The sequence below is a fragment of the Leptonychotes weddellii genome, chromosome 3 (assembly GCF_054177405.1).
Source record: "Leptonychotes weddellii isolate Sample4059 chromosome 3, ASM5417740v2, whole genome shotgun sequence".
Lineage (NCBI taxonomy): Eukaryota > Metazoa > Chordata > Mammalia > Carnivora > Phocidae > Leptonychotes > Leptonychotes weddellii.
Window position 1 is genome coordinate 48862780 of NC_138371.1, and position 19858 is coordinate 48882637.

At 38.5% G+C, this 19858-nt stretch overlaps 1 protein-coding gene across 9 annotated transcripts in view; it reads left to right on the forward strand.

The window, feature by feature from the left end:
* The window catches only part of ZNF385B (zinc finger protein 385B), a 370262-nt gene that overhangs the window by 271032 nt on the left and 79372 nt on the right, over window positions 1-19858 (forward strand). Inside the window, exon 1 of one of the 9 annotated variants that reach the window (XM_081814050.1) lies at window positions 6031-6320. The exons of the other annotated variants lie outside the window; for them this stretch is intronic. The gene's annotated coding sequence lies outside the window, so the exon portion shown is untranslated. Of the gene's footprint in view, window positions 1-6030; window positions 6321-19858 lie in introns of those variants that run through there. 9 annotated transcript variants of the gene reach the window in all.

A 19858-nucleotide genomic window follows, 5' to 3' on the forward strand; every position in this document is an offset into this window, starting at 1 on the left:
CAATTTGGCTGCTACATGGAGACCAAGTGTAGGGGAACATAAATGTTCCCAGAAAGATCCATTCAGAGCTATTAACTATAGTCCAGATAGATGTTGGTGGCTTGGACTAGAAAGTGGCAGTGACATGGAGAGAAGCAGAAAGATTTGCAATGCAGGGCTTGGTAATAGTCTGGATGTAGGTGGTGAGCAAAAGGAGAAACCAAGGAATCACATATTTTAAGGTCTTACTTAAGTCCTGCCTTCCCAGTGAAACTTCTTCAGCCATTCTAACTCACTTCTCTTTCCTTTTGGTGGAGCAATTGTTTTTTGAGCTCGTAACGCGTAAGGCACAGTTCCAAGTGTTTAGGATATGTTAGTGAACAAAACAAAGATCCCTGCCCTTGTGAGGTTGTATTCTCTCTACTTTTCTCTTTGGGCCTGTAATTCACACTAAATTTTATGTGTCTTTGTATTAGTCGCCAAGAATTTCAGATATATTATTTTTGTTCTCCAAACAGTCACCTTGTCAAGGACCAAGAACCCCTGTTTTCAGTATATCATAATGTCTAGCTCAGTACGGGGGTGGGGGGGGGACGGGGATGAAAATAACAGTGAAAAAATGTCTTTTTCATTGATAATTTCTTGTTTATAGGCTTGTCTGCTTTAAGTAAATTTGTGGAAATCCAAAATTGCAATTCAGATAATTGGAAAGGCAATCATTTTTCCATTAAAAAGGGATTATTTACTCACTGAAGAGTTACTTTAAAATAACAGACTCCCCTAATGAATGTAATTAAAAGTTTGTTAACGGGCCATTATGTATATGTCAGAGGATGTGGGTAAAGGAACTGAAGCTAGAGTATCAGGGGCCACACAGTCAATTTAAAATTAATCCAAAATGAAGACAAAGGAGCTAAAAATTAGAATTGTAACCAAAAAAGAAAATAATTTCTGATTTCTGAAAATTTAAACATATCAACAACTTTATAGAAGTCTTTCATTTTCTAAATTTACAATTTATAATCAACAATTATAAATTCATGCTTTAACCAGAGCACATTCATCCTGGCAATGAAAAGTAATCATTTGAATACACAAGAAAACTGGCTTCTGGTTACAGCTCTTGGAGAATGTCTTTTTTTTTAAAAGATTTTATTTATTTATGTGTCAGAGAGAGAGAGAGAGAGCAAGCACAAGCAGGGCGAGCCGCAGGCAGAGGCAGAGGGAGAAGCAGGCCCCCTGCTGAGCAAGGAGCCTGATGCGGGACTCCATCCCAGGACCCTGGGACCATGACCTGAGCCAAAGGCAGTCGCTTAACCAACTGAGCCACCAGGCGTCCCTGGAGTATGTCTTAAAATATGAGGAAGAAAACAAAATTCATGGTTGATGTTTTATAAGGAAGTTTGAGCACTTCATAAACACTCACAGAATATCGACTCCTTTTCATGACCCCTTGTAGTAATGTTGGCATTGAGGTGCTAATGTAATATTCCAGCCACTACACCTGTCCTATGGGCTAACTAAGCTTTTGGGCACTATCCCAGGAATCTGATGAATGTTTATGACTATTTATGTGGAACATGCTTCTGAGTTCTAGAATAACTTTAAACCCAAGGTTTAAAGAAAACACCACATTTATAAGGGGCTCTTTAAAACTTGTTTCTGGGGGCGCCTGGGTGGCTCAGTCAGTTAAGCGTCTGCCTTCAGCTCAGGTCCTGATCCCAGGGTCCTGGAATCGAGCCCCGCATCGGGCTCCCTGCTCAGCGGGAAGCCTGCTTCTCCCTCTCCCACTCCACCCTGCTTGTGTTCCCTCTCTCGCTATGTCTCTCTCTGTCAAATAAATAAAATCTTTAAAAATAAATAAATAAAACTTGTTTCTGTAATTCTCATCATGTTTCCTCTTTGAAGACCGTCATAATTATCAATGGGAAAGAAAGCCTTTCACCAGGTAGTTCACAGCCGCACAGTTCATGTAAGAGTGTAGAGCCATTCCTTTTACCTCATTCATTTATTCAGTACATTTGTTGAGTGCTTTCTCTGGGCGAGTCACTAGGCGAAAGCAGCAAATCACGTCTGGTCTCTAACCCAGAAGAGCTGATAGCTTCGTGTGGAAAAAGACACATACACAATAGAATGTCTTAAATACTGTAAAAGAGATATTAGTGAAATGTATTGCAGGTTCAAAGGAGAGCACGATGCTTTCTTCTGATGGAAATGGAAAGGCATTTAAAATGCCACTTGAAGCTAGAACTTGAGAGGGGACAGACAGAAAGGCAAGCGCATCCTAGGAAGCATAAGCAAAGCAACAGAACTTAAAAAAAAAAAAGTATGTATATACAAGAAACAAGCAGTGCTTTGTGTAGTAAATATTTCTAGAGTGACTGCTAGGTGAAAAGCACTGCCTGAGAAGCCAGAGACAGAAAGAAAACCATTTTGTCCGCGTCCCTGAGAAATAGTTCAGTTGAGCGTATCTTAGAAAGTTTTCAGTTAAGTTTAAGGATGGTGATGGCTGCTGAACCGAGGTGTTGGAATTGTATTCTATGGTGATGGTTTTGGTGATAATGATAATAATGCTTATCATTTGCTAAATCCTTCAGCCTCTGTGCACCTTAGTAAGAATTTACATGTGTTAGTTCCTTCAGGTCTCCTCATGAGATATGATTAATGTTTTTATTCCTACTTGTCAGCTGAGAAAGCGGGCTTAACAAGTCAATTAATTCATTTAATGTTGCCCAGCTGGTAAGTAGCAGAGTAGAGATTTGAACAGGTGCACAGTATTGGATTTCAGCGCCTGTAACTCTCTAAGGGGAGCAATGGAAGACATTTGAATAGGAACATGATTGATTCAAGCCATCCTTCTCAAGAATTCATTTAACCACAGGGGGAGTACAGTGATTAAAGAATTATGCTAGTGAACAGCTAATGAGGACCTAAATGAAGGTAACAACAATGGGTATGTAAAGGGGAAGGAGGTGACTAACTTGATTCAGGGGCAAGGAAGAGGGAAAAGTCAAATACAGTTTCAAGTTTTAGAGTCTATATAGCCAGAAAATCCATGGTGCCAGGCAGCGAAATAAAGACCACTGGAGGAGGAATGTCCCTTCTAGGGATCGGGGGAGCTGGGATGATTTAGTTTAATTTTGTACAAGTTGAAGCTGAGATGCCAATGGGATAATACAGGTAAGAGGACTCCAGCAGGTATTCAGAAATACAAACTTTGAGCTTGGAAAAGAGGTATTTAGACATGGGATCATATTCTACAATGGTACAGAGATCAAGAAGGACTGATAAAGGACTTCAAAACTATAGGTTTATTAAGATGGAGAAATCAGTGCTCGCTTCGGCAGCACATATACTAAGATGGAGAAATCAGAAGCCAGATTTATGAAGCAAAGGGATAGTAAAAAAAAAAAAAAAAGTAAAAAAGGAAGTATAGGCTATGCTAAAAGGAATTAAAGTTAAAGGAATGGGGAGGATATGTGCTATGGTGAGTGCTGTGAATTGTGCAAGACTGTTGAATCACAGATCTGTACCTCTGAAACAAATAATATATTATATGTTAAAAAAAAAAAAAGAAGAAGAAGAAGAAGATAGCAGGAGGGGAAGAATGAAGGGGGGGAAATCGGAGGGGGAGATGAACCATGAGAGACGAGGGACTCTGAAAAGCAGACTGAGGGTTCTAGAGGGGAGGGGTGTGGGAGGATGGGTTGGCCTGGTGATGCATATTGGGGAGGGCACATTCTGCATGGAGCACTGGGTGTTATACGCAAATAATGAATCATGGAACACTACATCAAAAACTAATGATGTAATGTATGGTGATTAACATAACATAATAATAATAATTAAAAAAATAATAAATAAAGTTAAAGGAAAAGACAGAGTAGTTGGTAGACTAAGAAGCTGACAAAAATCAGGGAAGTTTTCTTTGCTTTCCTTAAGAATGAAATGACTGAAGAAAGATGGTAACTTACTGAGTAAGATCTTGGAATTCGTGGGGCTGCATTAACACAAGGGCACACGTGACATGTTGGCTGGGTAAGGGATGCCTGGTGCCTCCTTCAGATTCTTTCAGTCTCTTGCCACACCCTTTTTTTAATTTTACTCTTTTTTTGCCACCCCTTTAGATCACCACTTGAATGCCACCTCTCTGCTAGGCCTTTAGCTCTCCCACAGTTTCCCCCATAGAAGCTTAAATGTTCCTTATCACATTCTCCTACTGCTCTTGGTACATACATGCACCATGAACCAGTGGTTGTCAACCATCAGCATGTTTCCAGTCACTTGGAGGGCTGGTTAAAACACAGATTTCTGGGTCCCACTCCCAGAGTTTATAATTCTGCAGGTCTGGGATGGAGCCTGGGAATTTGCTTTGCTAACAAGTTCTCAGGTGATGCTGATGCTTTTGGTCTAGGGACCACACTTTGTACACTACTGAACTAAACAAAGGACCTATGGCAGGTACAAATAAAAGGTTTGGGAGTTTGAGAATGGACTAGTATGCCAGGCCTGGGAATGTCCTGGAAAATACTCCAGGAATCAGGCGTGACTTAAAGACAGGCAAAAAAGAATGGAATAATTTGCCTGGCTCCATTGAAAGAAAAGTACCTCAAAGAAAGTAACAGTATAATCCCTACTGAACACAGAGTTTTCTTAGGAGGTGTCTAGATTTTTAAATGTAGGTGTAGATTTCTTTAAATAATAAAAGTGAAAACCACAGCACTATCAGTTTATTTTATTTTTTTAAGGGGGAGGGGAAGAGGGAGAGAGAGAATCTTAAGCAGGCTTCATACCCAGTGTGGAGCCCTATGTGGGGCTTGATCTCACAACCCTGAGACCATGACCTGAGCAAAAATCAAGAGTCTGATGCTTAACCAACTGAGCCACCCAGGTGCCCAGTACAAGTTTATTTTAATCATGAACTAAATATTATGTGAGCAAGAAGTGCACAATTGCTATTTGGGGGGAACTAAGTATAGAGCTAGCATGCTATGTTCCATTTAGAATGCTATTTTGTTATTATTCGTAACAACTGAGATCATGGGGCTTGGATATATGCACTAATTCTAAGAGCTGGTATTGTAATTACCATTTTGACTGCTGCATCTAATTATTCCCTTAGGCTTACCTGTCCCTGATAGTTACCATGCAAATCTGACATAAGCAGATATATCGCATCTCTGGATTTGGGTGGGTGTAATTCATTCTGTATGTCACTAAAGTGTTGGCTGTGGTTGGCAAATGTTGCCAAGTTGCACAAACAAAGGTGCAAAATCCTTCCTGACATTTAAAACATCCGTCACTTCAAGTTTCTTCCATTCGGTCAAATGCCCACTAAGCTAACTCATCAATATCAATGACTATCAGCCTAGCATACGCAAAAGAACCATTCAGTCATAGCCATACTGTGTCACATGGATATATCAGAAACCTTATTATGATCACATGATCAGATGTCACTGGACGAAGAGTGAGATTAGACATCTGAGTACATACTGTATCATTTCAGTTCCAAGCCTACACAACTGCTAATTTCACTACGATAATTCACCCATGTAACTGAAATTAGGTTTTGGGCATTGAAAAGCATAAACAGCCCTATTAATGTTATCATCAAATAGTTACCTGCTTTAGTCTTTTTAAATTATATGCTATGAATCTTTACTTAAAACCTAAAAATGCACAGGAAAGGAAGGAAATTCTTCAGGCCTAAAGGCATGCAAATAAATTATTCTGGACTAAGAGAATATAGACAAAGTTCATATTTTGAGAACACATTTCTTTTGGAAATAAAAAACAATTTTAAAATAAAAATTAAAAAATAATAATAAAAACATAAAATAAAGATTTAGTTGCCCACCTAGAAAAGAAAAAAAAAATCCCTTTAAGAGATACCAAAAATTCCAAATTGTTATAACAAGTAAGTATTTTGAGCGAATTGCATTGCTTTGTTGGGAAGGAGAGGTGGGTGGCAGATGATTTGATTTCATTTTTACCATGGCCAAGTAAGTAGTTTCTGAGTTGCTTCAGCTACTCAGCAAAATTACATGAAAGAAAGTAATTGTCAGTCTTTTAGGATATATTTGGTTCAGTGTCGTCAGAAGGTAGTCTGCCCTCTCCCTGGAATCAAGTTGCAAACACTATCCTCAATAGTAATTAGAGCTAAGCGGCAATTACAGGACGTATGATTTGTTCAGACGCAGTGCCTGTCGACTGTTTCCTAGCACCACATTTCACAGAAGCACCAGGTTGAAATGATGGAATTATTTCTCTCTCAATGTAATACTTCGCACAGTGCTCAAATGCAGAAGTGAACGTGGACTGTAATCTTAAAAACGAAGGTAAGCTTTGCTGGCTGATCAGCATTTACACCTCAGGGAACTTTTTCATGAAGGATGTGACAAAAATGTAAAACAGTTAAAATCAATTTCAGAGAAAAGTAGCAGAATTAGAGCAAATAGAATTTGCTAATTTCACAACTCCCCCTGGTTTTCTAATTTGTTTTTATTTAAATTGTAATATTGCTTCACTTTGTTAAATATAATAAAGATGTGACTGATTGCCCACATTTCCTTTATCTTTTTCCTTTTGAAGTTTGTCTCAGAATAACTAGTAGGTAAAAATGAAATTCATGTTTAATCCAAATATTTAGACCCTCTCTCACTTTTCTCTTCAGGAAGTATATTTAAGATGATGACTGTACCTATTCAAGAATTCACATTCAAACTGACAGAACAGTGGCTGGTAGCCTGTCACAAAATTAGGTGACATGGGTGATTTGCACTCTTGCCACATGATTTTTATGATAAGCGTGTTTCATGTTGTTAATGTTTCATGAAGTTCAAGTCAAAATTCAATGGCTTCAATGTTTATTTAGACTCTTGGGCATAGAAATCTCTCTGGAAACTAGGTAAGTTTAGCTCCTCAAGTGGGAGTATTGTCTGTTATGAGGATAGATGTAGTCTGTATGTATACAATAGATGATTATGAAATTCTCATTTCTGTTTTAATGTTATCACTTTAGTTTTCCCCACCTAAAATTCTGTGGGTTTTTTTTTTCAGTTTTGCCATTTTTTAAACATGAATAAATATTACTGTTAGGAAAGAACTTAAGAAGTCTTGGCACCAGGTAGATGTTTTTATCTCCTAGTCCCCAGTAGGATTTCAGGTGGTTTGGAAAATACTAAAAGAGCATCGACTTCTTTTATTCTACCTCATTGGTGAAGTAGAGATGTAAACACTGAGGATTCTTGCAAAAAATGAGTAGATTAAAGCCAATGAGCCTTAATTTTTCCAAGGTGCTAGACAGTCTATGATGTGGGACTTCTTTGCAGACACCGGTGCTCGGTGTAGTTATCACAATTAGGCTCGATTTTGGAAGAAAATTTTTTTCTAGCCCTGGGCCCATTATTGGCTTCATTCTGTATATTTGCTTCGTCATGGAATAATTTCTCCCTGAGAACCATTTTCCTCATCAGAAAAATGTGGGGTGATCGATCATAAGCCATGTAACAGGTTAGAAGTCTACTTAATATGTGTTAAAGCACATTGTGCTCCACAACAGAAAGCTATATGGTATTTGTATAACCCAGGACACTGATGACGAATTTCTATAAAAATATACCACTGAGGGGTGCCTGGGTGGCTCAGCTAAGCATCTGCCTTTGGCTCAGGTCATGATCCCAGGGTCCTGGGATCCAGCCCCGCATCGGGCTCCCTGCTCATGGGGGAGCCTGCTTCTCCCTCTTCCCCTACCGCTCCCCCTGCTTGAGCTCTCTCTCTCTGTCAAATAAAAAAATAAAATCTTTAAAAACTATATATATACACCACTGAATTCTTTGGTGAATTTAAGTTCTTAACTTGCTCTACTCTGTCATGAGGATGGCAGATATTATCATGTGAATGTATATAAAAACAATCTTCAGTGGTTGCAACTGACATGACTACTTGAGACATAACCAGAGACGTGACCTTCATCTAATTGTTTTATCTTGTCACAGGGAAAAACTTTTCTTGATATTAGTAAAATCTTGCTATTCTGTCTTTTGATTTATGGAAGCAGCTATTGAAAAGAAAATGAATGCTGCGAAAGAAGGCAAATGACAAAGTTTGAGTGCTTTCCAGTTCCCGGGCAGTACTATAGTGAAAGACAGAGATAGAGACAAAGAGACAAGAATGACAGACAGGTCCATATGCAGAGGTAGAAAGAGACAGAAACAGAGACCTGAGAGAGACAAGAGGGATGAGAGAGGCAGAAAAGATAAACAGGTGAGAGGGAGGGAGACTAGGGAGACCACGAGAGATAAGAGAGACACAGAGAAAGAAGGTGTTAGAGAAAAAAAGACACGTTAAGTCAATCAACATTTGGAAATAGAGATTGTGCAATTTTGGAACTTTGGGTTCTTTTTTGCATTTTCTTTAACTGGCAACATGCTTTGTCAAATTGAATACATTGAGCCCAGGTCTGTTGCTTTTCCATTTGTGTCCTTCAAAGCAAAGGGAGCTTAAAAAGGCTGTTTGAAGTTCAGAAGAGACCAAGAGTCAAAACAAATATTCTTTTAAAAAAAAGTATTTCCATTCCTTTCTTGCCTTATAAAGCAAATCAGTAACAAGGAAAATGATGAGTGCCATGATTAAATTCTCTACTTTCCATGTGGCACCTTATTAAAAAATCATTATGTCTTCATTATGTCTTTGACTTTTGTTGGTGTTCACTGGGGAAGTGAGACAGAGGCATTTGAGAAGCCAAAAAGAAATTCTGTAGAAGAAAAACTGGTACAAAGTCAGGATAATGGTACAAAAATAAACATGATACACAGGGACAGAGGCGATCATTTATGACGAATCACTTCCAGTGCAGAAAATCCTTGGGCATTCACTGGAGGGCCTTATCTGATGCTGTTTTGCATATCACTAGTGCCTCAGAAGCTGCCTGAATGACTGAAGCAAGTGACCTCAATTTCTAGGATGTGAGGACAATGGCAGAGTTCCAAAAAGCCGGGTCAGGGGTCGCCATTCCGTTCAAAGACCCTTTGGAGTGCAAGCATCCCCTAGGTCACGGGACCCCGTGTTTCTCAGGATAAGGGCGATATCACATTGTCTCCCAGTTGTCCAGCTCCTTTGAGGAAATCAGATGTCCTGCTTAACTAAGTTGTTCCTGCTTATATAGTTTTTGCTCTGCTCTACTTCATTCTATACAGGTTTTGACGATACAATTAAAGACAAAAGGGAAAAAAATCATTTTAGGAGTGAGATGTTAGGAAATTCCAAATAAGGAATTGGTGTTGATTCTAGTCCCCTCTGTAAAAGTCAGCCAAACTTAACCGGTTGCTCTTCCTTCCCTCTTCAAATCCCCCTCACCTTTTTGCCCCAAGTGAACCTCGCTATCTCCCCATTACTTACAATCTCTGCTCCCCCCATTCCTGGCATGTCCAGATTAGTCACCCCATACTAGGTTTCCACAGGGATGAAATGGCAGCTTTCATGGTCCGTGGCTGCCAAGTGGGAGCCATCTCTGCAGTTTCTGGATGAAAGTGGCTTCTTGGCTGATGGAGGACCAAGAGTGGCCTCGTCTAGGATGGCCACCAGGATTATAATCCACTAGAATTTGTCTTGAATTCTCTATAGTGCAATGTAATATGGAAGTCATGGAATATGTATGCAAAAAGGAAAAAAAAGTTTATAACACAGTTGTTGCTGTCCTATTTATTCCCAAATTGTGCTTTCTAGGAGCCTATTACTTTTTTTTTTTTTTAACATGGGCAACAGCTTTTAAATAGCTTTGAAATGTTTAGTTAATATTTAAGCTAAGGAAACCTCTTTTCTCTACCAAGGTGGGAGTAGAGAGCACTGGCAGAGCAAATATTAACTCTGTTTCTTTAAATTGAGCAAGCTTCTGGAGGAAAAAATATCTTTTTAAAGGACCATTAAGTAAACCACTACTCCTCCCCCTCCCCCCCATTTGGTTCTTAAATGCAAATAGCAAAGTCACTGAATGCAAGAACTGAAATTCTCTGAACTAGGGGCTAAAACATTTTGTATCCTGGAGCTAGAATTTATAGCAGCAGCTGGATGTGTTGACCTCCTGAGCTGCTGTATGCAGCCCGTTCAGCCTGGCCCTTTTGTGAGCTGCAGAAGAGAGGCCTAAAGACAGACCCAGAGGCCTCCATGGTCTTGCTGCTTTGATCTGCTCCAATGGAAGGTCAGTTGCCTAGCTTGGAAAAAAGTGTGTCTTTTCAGATAGCGCTTTTGTTGCAGTTACTGATAGTACTTCAATACAAACAGTATGGTTGAAAGCATAGTTTTAATGGGGTTTGTTCTCCTTTTTTATACCATTGAGAATATTAAAAAAATTCTTTAAAATGAGGTGTTGCAATCAATCTTCCTCTGTTCTTTAAAATAGAAAGAGATGTTGGCTCTTGGTTGCGCTGGCTTTTCTCTTTGATTTAAACTTCTTTCTTTCATTATTCATATTAATAAAACATTAAGATTAAAATCTCACTGAAAAATGAATACTCCTAAATTTCAGGCAAAGCATAAAAAGAAAACAGACCAAATACAAATCTATTTAAATTTTTAAAGAAGATTAAGACTTCAATATATGACTCCTGTACATCTTCGATTGTATAGACTTAAATATTCAAAACAATGTCTCTGGGCAATGGCAACTCTGAATGTGATTCTACCATCGGTCAGGTTTCATGGTGGATTAAATTCTCTTAATCATTCATCTCATGCAAAACGAAGGGTAGATTCTTAAATTATGTTTACTCTAAACTTTTATGAAATATAATTCCTCTAGAAATATTCAACAGTTTGAGATACATAGTGGTTGCTTTTCCCAGCAAAGTCTGTCTTATTTGGAAGGTTTCTACAATAAACCATGATTCCATGCAACCATTAGGTCCTTCACATGCTGGGAAGGGAGAGCAAAAAGTTCCTCTGAAACAGAAAGAGGCTTCAGACTTCATGAAAGCCTCTTGATGCCATAGACAGGAGTCATTGGGCAAATGTAGTGCAGGACCATTTCCCTATATCTTTTTGCCAGAAAGTTTCGTCAGGCTACTGTGACCTCCCAATCCATTCTTGACCTCAGACAATTTTAGTAAAGCCCTATCTGGAGATAATTTTGGCTTCTCTAAAGACTTAGTAATTTAGGAACTAAGCACATGACATTCCCTTTTGATAAGTCAGGTGTATTAAAAACTATTTCAAAAAATGACAAAGCACTTGTCAGAATCCTGTTTTCCCTTCTTTAGTTTCCTTTCTTGCATGGTCATGCTTAATAAAATTGGGTTACAAGTGGAGAAAACAGTAACAAAGCAAAAATGTAAATTCAGCTTTAAAGAAGACAATTGGTCCTCAAGACTTTTTTTTTTTTTAAGATTTTATTTATTTATTTGACAGAGAGAGACACAGCGAGAGAGGGAACACAAGCAGGGTGAGTGGGAGAGGGAGAAGCAGGCTTCCTGCGGAGCAAGGAGCCCGATGCGGGGCTCGATCTCAGGACCCCGGGATCGTGACCCAAGCCGAAGGCAGACGCTTAATGACTGAGCCACCCAGGTGCCCCCTCAAGACGTTTTTTGAGAACCACTTATCTTCTTTACTTAAATTCTGAAATTCTCAGATTTTTCAATTCTGCTTCCAAAAGGATGACCACTAATGAAGTATGCCACATGTTTAATCAAACTGTATTTTGTACTAGAGAGTAAAGAAAAAAAAAAGCTTACCCTTTTTTTCAACATTTAAATATAGGAAAGTCAGTGCATGAGCACAATATTCAGGTATAAATGAATCACCACTTGGCTTTAAGTATTCTATTGCCACGCATTCAAAAAGCCATCCATTGCGTCTTAGTAAAAGATTCATCGTTTTGTGTAAAAGCTGGCATATTACTACTAAACCCAAAGGACACTGTAGCTTAAAATCTATCATGATGTGGCTTCACTGCTGTTTTTTGAGGCAGAACTTCATTATTGCCCATAAACTTCAGTGTGGTACTCAGAAGGATTTATTTTTAAATGCAACATTCTGCCAGGATGCTGCTGTTGGAGCTCTTTGGAGGGAACCCTGAGGTGCCCCAAGGGAGATTCAGGAGCAGAACTGCCAATCGTGAAGAGTTTATAGACTCAGAGTTCTAGATACACATTTTTCTCTTTGGCATCAGTAGATTCCGTGTCAGTCTCTTCTGTCCACTTATGAAATTCAGCAAGGAAGCATCAGCATTAAAGGGAACTTTTATTTTCTCCCAAATCATTTTGAGCAAAATCAAGCTGGCAGTGGGAAAAACATCATATTCATCCTAAAAGTAGACAAACTTGACAGTGTTTGAAGATGTTCTTCTTATTGGAGAATTTTTCCTGTATTTGCTGAAATAGTTTACTAAAATTATTATCATTGAACAATTTAAAAAGTTTCTGTTGGAGAAAACATACAGAAACGTGCACGTAAATGTACAGTGGATGAATGTACACAAACATACCTGTGTAACTGGCACCAAGATCAAGTAGAAAAATTTCCAGCACCCTACAAGCCCCTCTCATGCTCCTTTTCAGTCACTCCCCACACCCTTCCTACAAGGATAGCCCTTTCCTAACAGTATAGATTCATTTTGCATGATTTTGTACTTTGTGTACATTGGTATCACACAGCATGTTGATATGCTCCCTTATTTTAGTTTTTTTCCTCAACATCACACTTGCAAGGTCTATTTGTTGTTGCATGTAATTATAAATCATTTGTTTTCATTGCTATATTCCATTATATGAATGTTTTATTGCATGAAGAACCAAAATTATTTATTTCTACCGTTGATGGGTTAATTAGCTGATTTCCAGTTTGCAGCTCTTATAAAGAGTATTGCTATGAGCATTCTAGTATTCTTTCTATTGGGTATCCAATAGAAAGTATCCAATAGGATCCAATAGAATAGTATCCTTTCTATTGGGTAAATACCTAGAGGTGGGATTGCTGAGTCATAGGGTATGTGTATGTTCAGTTTTAGTAGATATGCTAAATAGTTTTTCAAAGTAGTTGTAACAACTGTAGTGATTCGAAGGGGCACATGAACCCCAATGTTTATAGCAGCAATGTCCATAATTGCCAAAATATGGAAAGAGTCCAGATGTCCATCAACAGATGAATGGATGAAGAAGATGTGGTATATATATATATATAAATGGATGTAGATATAGATACACACACACACACACACACACACACACACACACAATGGAATATTACTCAGCCATCAAAAAGAATGAAATCTTGCCATTTGCAAGACATGGATGGAACTAGAGGGTATTACGCTAAGCGAAGTAAGGCAGTCAGAGAAAGATGAATACCATATGATTTCACTCATATGTGGAATTTAAGAAACAAAACAGATGAACGTAGGGGAAGGGAAGGGAAGGAAAAATAAAATAAGAGGAAAACAGAGGGAGGCAAACCATAAGAGACTCTTAACTATAGGGAACAAACTGAGGGTTGCTGGAGGGGAGGTGGGCAGGGGGATGGGGTAACTGGGTGATGGGCATTAAGGAGCGCACTTGAAGTAATGAGCACTGGCTGTTGTATGCAACTGATGAATCACTGAATTCTACTTCTGAAACTAATAATACAATATATGTTAATTAAATTGTATTTAAGTAAAATTTTTTTAAAAAATGCACACAAAGTATTGTAACAATTGACACCAGAGGGGTGGTGGGTGAGGGGATGGGTTAAATAGGTGATGGGGATTAAGGAGTACACTTGTTGTGATGAGCACCAGGTGATGTATGGATGATGATGAATTACTGTATTATAAACCTGAAATTAGTATTATGCTGTATGCTAACTAATTGGAATTTAAATAAAAACTAAAAAAAAAAAAAAACTGAAAAAAAAAGAGTTCTAGCTGCTCCATATCCTCATTAACAATCTCAATCTTTCTTCATTGTAGCCATTCTTATGGGTATGTAGTGATATCTCATTGCAGTTTTAATTTGCATATCCCTAATGACTAATGAAGCTAAGCACTTTTTCCTGTTTACTGGCCATTTTAGTATATATTTTTGTGAAGTGGCTAATCTTCTACCCATTTTTTTCTATCATGTTTTCCTTTTTCTTATTGATCTTTAGGAGCTCTGTATTCTAGATTAAAGTTCTTTGTCAAAATATATATTTTATTATAATCTCCCACTCTGGATTGCCTTTTCATTCCCTTGATATGTCATATTCCCAAAGCTTTATTCTTTATAGAGTATATTGTCAATTTTTTTATGATTAACATCTTTTTTTAAAGATTTATTTATTTAAGGTGAGAGAGAGAGAGAGAATGGGGGGAGGGGCAGAGGAAGAAAAAAAGTCTCCAGCAGACCCCCTGCTGAACGCATTGCCGGTTGCTGGGCTCCATCTCACAACCCCGATATCGTGACCTGAGCCAAAATCAAGACTGAGACGCTTAACCGACTGCACTACCCAGGCACCCCTATGATTAATATCTTTTGTTTCCTATTTTAAAAATCTTTTCTGGGCACTTGGGTGGCTCAGTCAGTTGAGCATCTGACTGTTGATTTTGGCTCAGGGCATGATCTCGTGGGTCGTGGGTTTGAGCCCCAGCTGGGGCTCCGTGCTCATCAGGGAGTCAGCTTGGGATTCTGTCCCACTGCCCCACCCCACCCCTCCCCATCCCCCACCCCCTGCTCGTGCATCCTGGCAAGCTCTCTCTCTAGAATGAGTGAGTCTTTAAAAAAAAAGAAAAAAGAAATCTTTGCTTACTCCAAGGTCTTTTAGATGTTCTACTATTCTCTTTCTTGTTTTACCTTCTCAACCATGTATGCTTAAGAATATCTTGAATCCTTAAAGTTTTGAATTTTAATACATTCAGTTTTCTCCATGCTTTTTGCTTATGTATTTCCCTCCACCATTCTCCCATATCCACCTCTCAAAATATCAACCATTCCTCCAGGCTTATCTTAAGAGATAATCATCTATGAAAACATTTATGAACCCAACTGCTAACCAGATGCAGTTTCTTTCTTGAAACTCTTTAGCATTTTGTTGATAATTTATGATCCCTTACATATCCTGCCTTTTACAAGTATTAATGAACTTAAGTATTTATGCCCTCCTGGGATATGGCATAGTGTAAGAGGAGTAGGAATGTAAGAGGAGTAGCTTATTGAACACTTGCTATCTGTCAGGCTCGGGTTTAAGCATTTTGCATAGAAAAATCTCAATTAGTACTCCTACCAGTCCTATGCTGTAGCTACTCTTATTTTCCCCAATTTATAAAAAAGAAAATAGAGGTATAAAGAAATAAAAATCACTTGTCCCGAGTATTACAGATTTTCTTTCTCCTTTGGTGCCCGCCGTTCTAGGTCATGCCACTTCCAAGAATGAAAAGGTAGACAGACAGAGTGGCAGCAAAGCAAGGTGTATTGAGTGATAGCAAAGTGCTGGTACAAAGCTCCCAAAAAGGGAGGGCACCTGAGAGAGTTGCACCCAGATTTTCTAAGTCTAGGGGTTTTTATGGGCTCCTTGGCAGGCTGCTTTAATCTGATTAGCCCTCCATGAGCCTGTCATCCAATCCAGTTTTTGTCATCTATCCATCATGGGGGAAAGGGTGGAGGGCTCCTTCCAGGGTGGTGTAAAATCCTCCTAAGGATGGTTTCCTCTTAAGGTGGGGAGGGGGGGGGCGCTTGTCCCTGCCTGCCTTTCTTCCAGCTATCCTTCATCACAGGTTTGCACAAGAAAGTGGTAGACATGAAAGTCATCGGCTTTCTCCTGAATTGGTAGAGTTCATGTGTGTAGAACAGCATTGCCTGAAGGACATGCCAAGCATTATAATTGTTCCAGAAGCTCTATGAAAAAAAAAAAGAAAGAAATGGAAAGTAGAAATTATATCTGCCTAGACATTCACAGTGCCTGTTAGTATAATATAAGCTCCAAGATGTCTTGCAAAAAAGAACCACTTTAAACTTTGTTGAAGCCAGCATTTTCTAAATGTGTTTGAGGACAGAATCTTTTTCACTTAACAACTTTACATATAACCACCTTTATGGAAAGATGGCTGGGCTTTGGAGCCAGATAAGCAAGAGCTTAGACCCAGGCCTTACCACATACTAGGTGATCTCAGTCTCTTTAAGCCTCACCTTTCTCATCTGTAAAACGGGGATAATAATGCAAACCTCATAGAATTGTATTATAATTTTTTTAAAGATTTTATTGATTTGACAGAGAGAGACACAGCGAGAGAGGGAACACAAGCAGGGGGAGTGGGAGAGGGAGAAGCAGGCTCCCAGCGGAGTAGGGAGCCGAATGCGGGGCTCGAACCCAGGACCCTGGGGTCATGACCTGAGCGGAAGGCAGACGCTTAACGACTGAGCCACCCAGGCACCCCAAATTGTGTTATAATTTAATAAAATAAGGGACACAAGTCACTTAGCAATACCTCACATAGAGTAAAATCTCATTAAATGGTAGTAGTTGTTACTATTTTATCTTCTCTTAAAAAGTAAAATAAATTTTGTCTGATTCAATTTATGAGTATATATGGGTATACATGTACAAATATGTATATATTCTTATCTGTGTGTATACTTCTGTACACGCATATGTAATGTGCTTAAGGTAGGGCCGGGCACATAGTATGCACTATAAAAATGTTATCTCTGTTACTGTTATTACGTGGCCTTTTCAGAAACAAAACCCTTTATCAGTCACATCTCCTATTCACATAGCCACCTCCTTGTGACACACTTGATCTCTTGATAAATTTGTTTTCCTCAGGTGTTAGACTGATGAAAGAATGGAAATAGAGAGGAGGAGAGGAGCCGCTGGGTGGTGATTGTGGCGGTTAAGAGGGAAAGTTACTCAGGGTAAGAGGCAACAAAGCTGGGAAAGCAGTAAAAAGAAAACTGAGTTTGGTAGGACTTCTGAAGTGTCACTCATTCTGAAGTGTCAATTTCTTTAAAGACATCTCTGGGAGTTCTATAATTGGCATTGCCTCCACCTGATAGACTTTTATATGTTAAGCTTTTTATTTCAGTGCTCACTAGGGCAGACATACATAATAATGGCATAAGAAAAAAACTACTTCTATGGGATATAGAATAGATTTGATTTCATTCTGTAAATGCTTCTCCATACAGTTTTTCTGTGACTTCGGCATTTCCTCCTTCTAACACTGGGGTGTTTCGTCTGCTCATGTTTTGGTACATAGAGAAGAGCCACTAGGAACCCTCAGAGCTATCACCTAAATCTTCAAGATTATATTTCTAAAGGTCAAAGACTAAGGCAATAATTTCACGTGTCACCTAACCCTCAAATGGGGTTTTATTGTGATGGATTACAACATAATCTGTTGACATAATAAAGCACCTATTACGTTACAGAGGCAGTTGGCCGAATAATAGTTTTATGATCATAGTGGTGAGTTGTCTTTCTCATTATTAGTTTCATAGTTATAGATGAATACAACTTGGATTTTACAATGAAAATGAAATTTGGGGGAGAGGGTTAATAGCATTCTTATGGGAAAGTATATGAACATGTGCAGTGTCCGTGTGAGAGCGGTGACTGTTGGATCTTTGGAGAAGGCATGCATGCTTGTGTGCATTTCATTTTAGGTCAGGGAGTTTGATCTATATATACAGCAAGTGATATAAAAATCTTTATTGGGGCACCGGGGTGGCTCAGTCAGGTGAGCGTCCAACTCGTGATTTCGGCTCAGGTTATGATCTCAGGGTCCTGGGATGGAGCCCCCGGGTCCAGCTCCACCCTCAGCAGAAAGTCTGCTTGAGATTCTCTCTCTCCCTCTCTCTCTAGCCCCCCACCCCTGCTCTGTCTCTCTAAATAAATAAATAAAATCTTTAAAAAATAAAAATCTTTATTATCAAATAAGGTGGAGCCCTGTTATGACTTGATTCATTATGATATATATGTAAGATTGTATCCTTTGCTTTGAAATAGAACTACATATAGGAGGTGTCTTACATAATATTGCCAAATAGTTCATACAAAAGACAAAGGCTGGACTTGTCCCATGAGCATAGCAATGTAAAAGATACATGATATCATGCTTTATGCTCATTATATTGTCAACCCTTTCTGTTTTCCCAGGAAATGTTAAAGATACTAAGCATTTTCTTGCAGGGTACAATGTATTCTGGACAAATTTCTGCTTGTATTTCCCACCAGCTTTTGGGCATCCCAAGGTGAGGAGAAATGCTTCCCAGCAGGGGGAGCAGCAACAAAATCTGGAATGACGTGACAGAGGGATTAAAGCCTGACCTAATTTGTGCAAAAAAGCCCTTTATCCCTATTCATTTCCCATTTGCAAAAACTTCCTTTGAAGCAATGGGTCTGGGAGAAGTGACATGAAAAAGCAGGTTTGAAAAGTGAAAACAGCAAGGTTGAGGTGAGGGGCATTGATGAAAGCAGTTTATATTTATTCAGGAGATCTACCAGTACTTTAAAACAATCTGTGTTTAACATGGCAAATTGTCTGTCATTAAAATGCTAATGAATGGTAAACAGCTGCTAAGTTTTTATGCTAATGAATGGTGGCAGCTAAGTAGTTCTCAAGCCTTGTCTTTATTAGCATAGATATTTGGTTGGGTAAAGGGGATCATTGTGCATTCTGACCTTTGTTGATGGAGCAATCTGTCAAGTTCCATGTTGCATTATGTTTGATTTGAGTTTGTGAGTACAAAATGACTCTTGCCAAGCCCTCCGATACCTTGTACTACATGGGCTTATAGAAAGAATTTTGCTTTTGATGTGGGGAGACCCATGATGGCAAAATAATTTGTCCATTAGGCAGCTTTAAGTAGAATAATTCTGTATACTTTTTGGACTTTCGACCTTTGACAATTATAATAATTGTGAGTTGTAAAAGGCCATCGGTCTAAAATAAGAAATATCATTTTTTTTCAATTTAGCTAAGATTTTAAAGCAAAGCTTTTAAAAATGAAGATTATAATAAGTGCTTCTGCAACATCGAAACACTGACATAATATATCATCTTGGATCTGCAAGCTCTGAAGTTAGCAATGAATGTAACATTACCTAATTAGAAGAAAAATGTGTAATTAAATACAGGGTGGTTATGTGAATGCCAGACTGAGATCAGAGTATTTATTTTGGCATCAGAGAAAACCATTACTGTTTGATCTATACTTTTGGTTGATTCTGTTTTTGCTGAGTCCTCCTCTATATTCCCTAATGGATGGGGCTGACCTAAAGACTTGCCATTACAGATGAATATTTCAGATGCCATTTTCTTTTTTTTCTGTTTTGAGGATCAATGTAAATGAGGCATGATAGTCCATTAAAAACTATTACTAATAATGTTCTGGAATGATTTGAAATATAATGCAGAGTTTATTAAGGAAATCCATTATCAAAAAATATATCCTTGAAATAGAAATTTTAATTATTCTGGAACACTGTGTGAGAACATTGGAGGAAATTTTAATAGTTGGAGCATTTTCCCATACTGTCTGTTTCTCCTTGAAGTCAGTAGGAGATTTCGGTGTATAATTATTTGTGGCCCTATATAGACATGCTGGGAGAAATTGGAACCCTCGTACATTGTTTGTGGTACTATAAAATGGTTCAGCCATTTTGTAAAACACTCTGAAAGTTCTCAAAAAGTTAAACTATATGATTACCATACGGCCCAAGAGTCCCCAGTTCTACTCTTGGGTATATTCCTAAGAGAACTGAAAATATATCTCCACACAAAAACTTATAGACAAATGTTCATAGCAGCATTATTCATAATAACGCAAGCATGGAAACAACCCAAATGCCCATCAACTGATGAACGAATAAGAAAAAAAAAGTGTTTACATCTACAGTGGAATATTATTCAGCCTTAAGAAGGAATGAA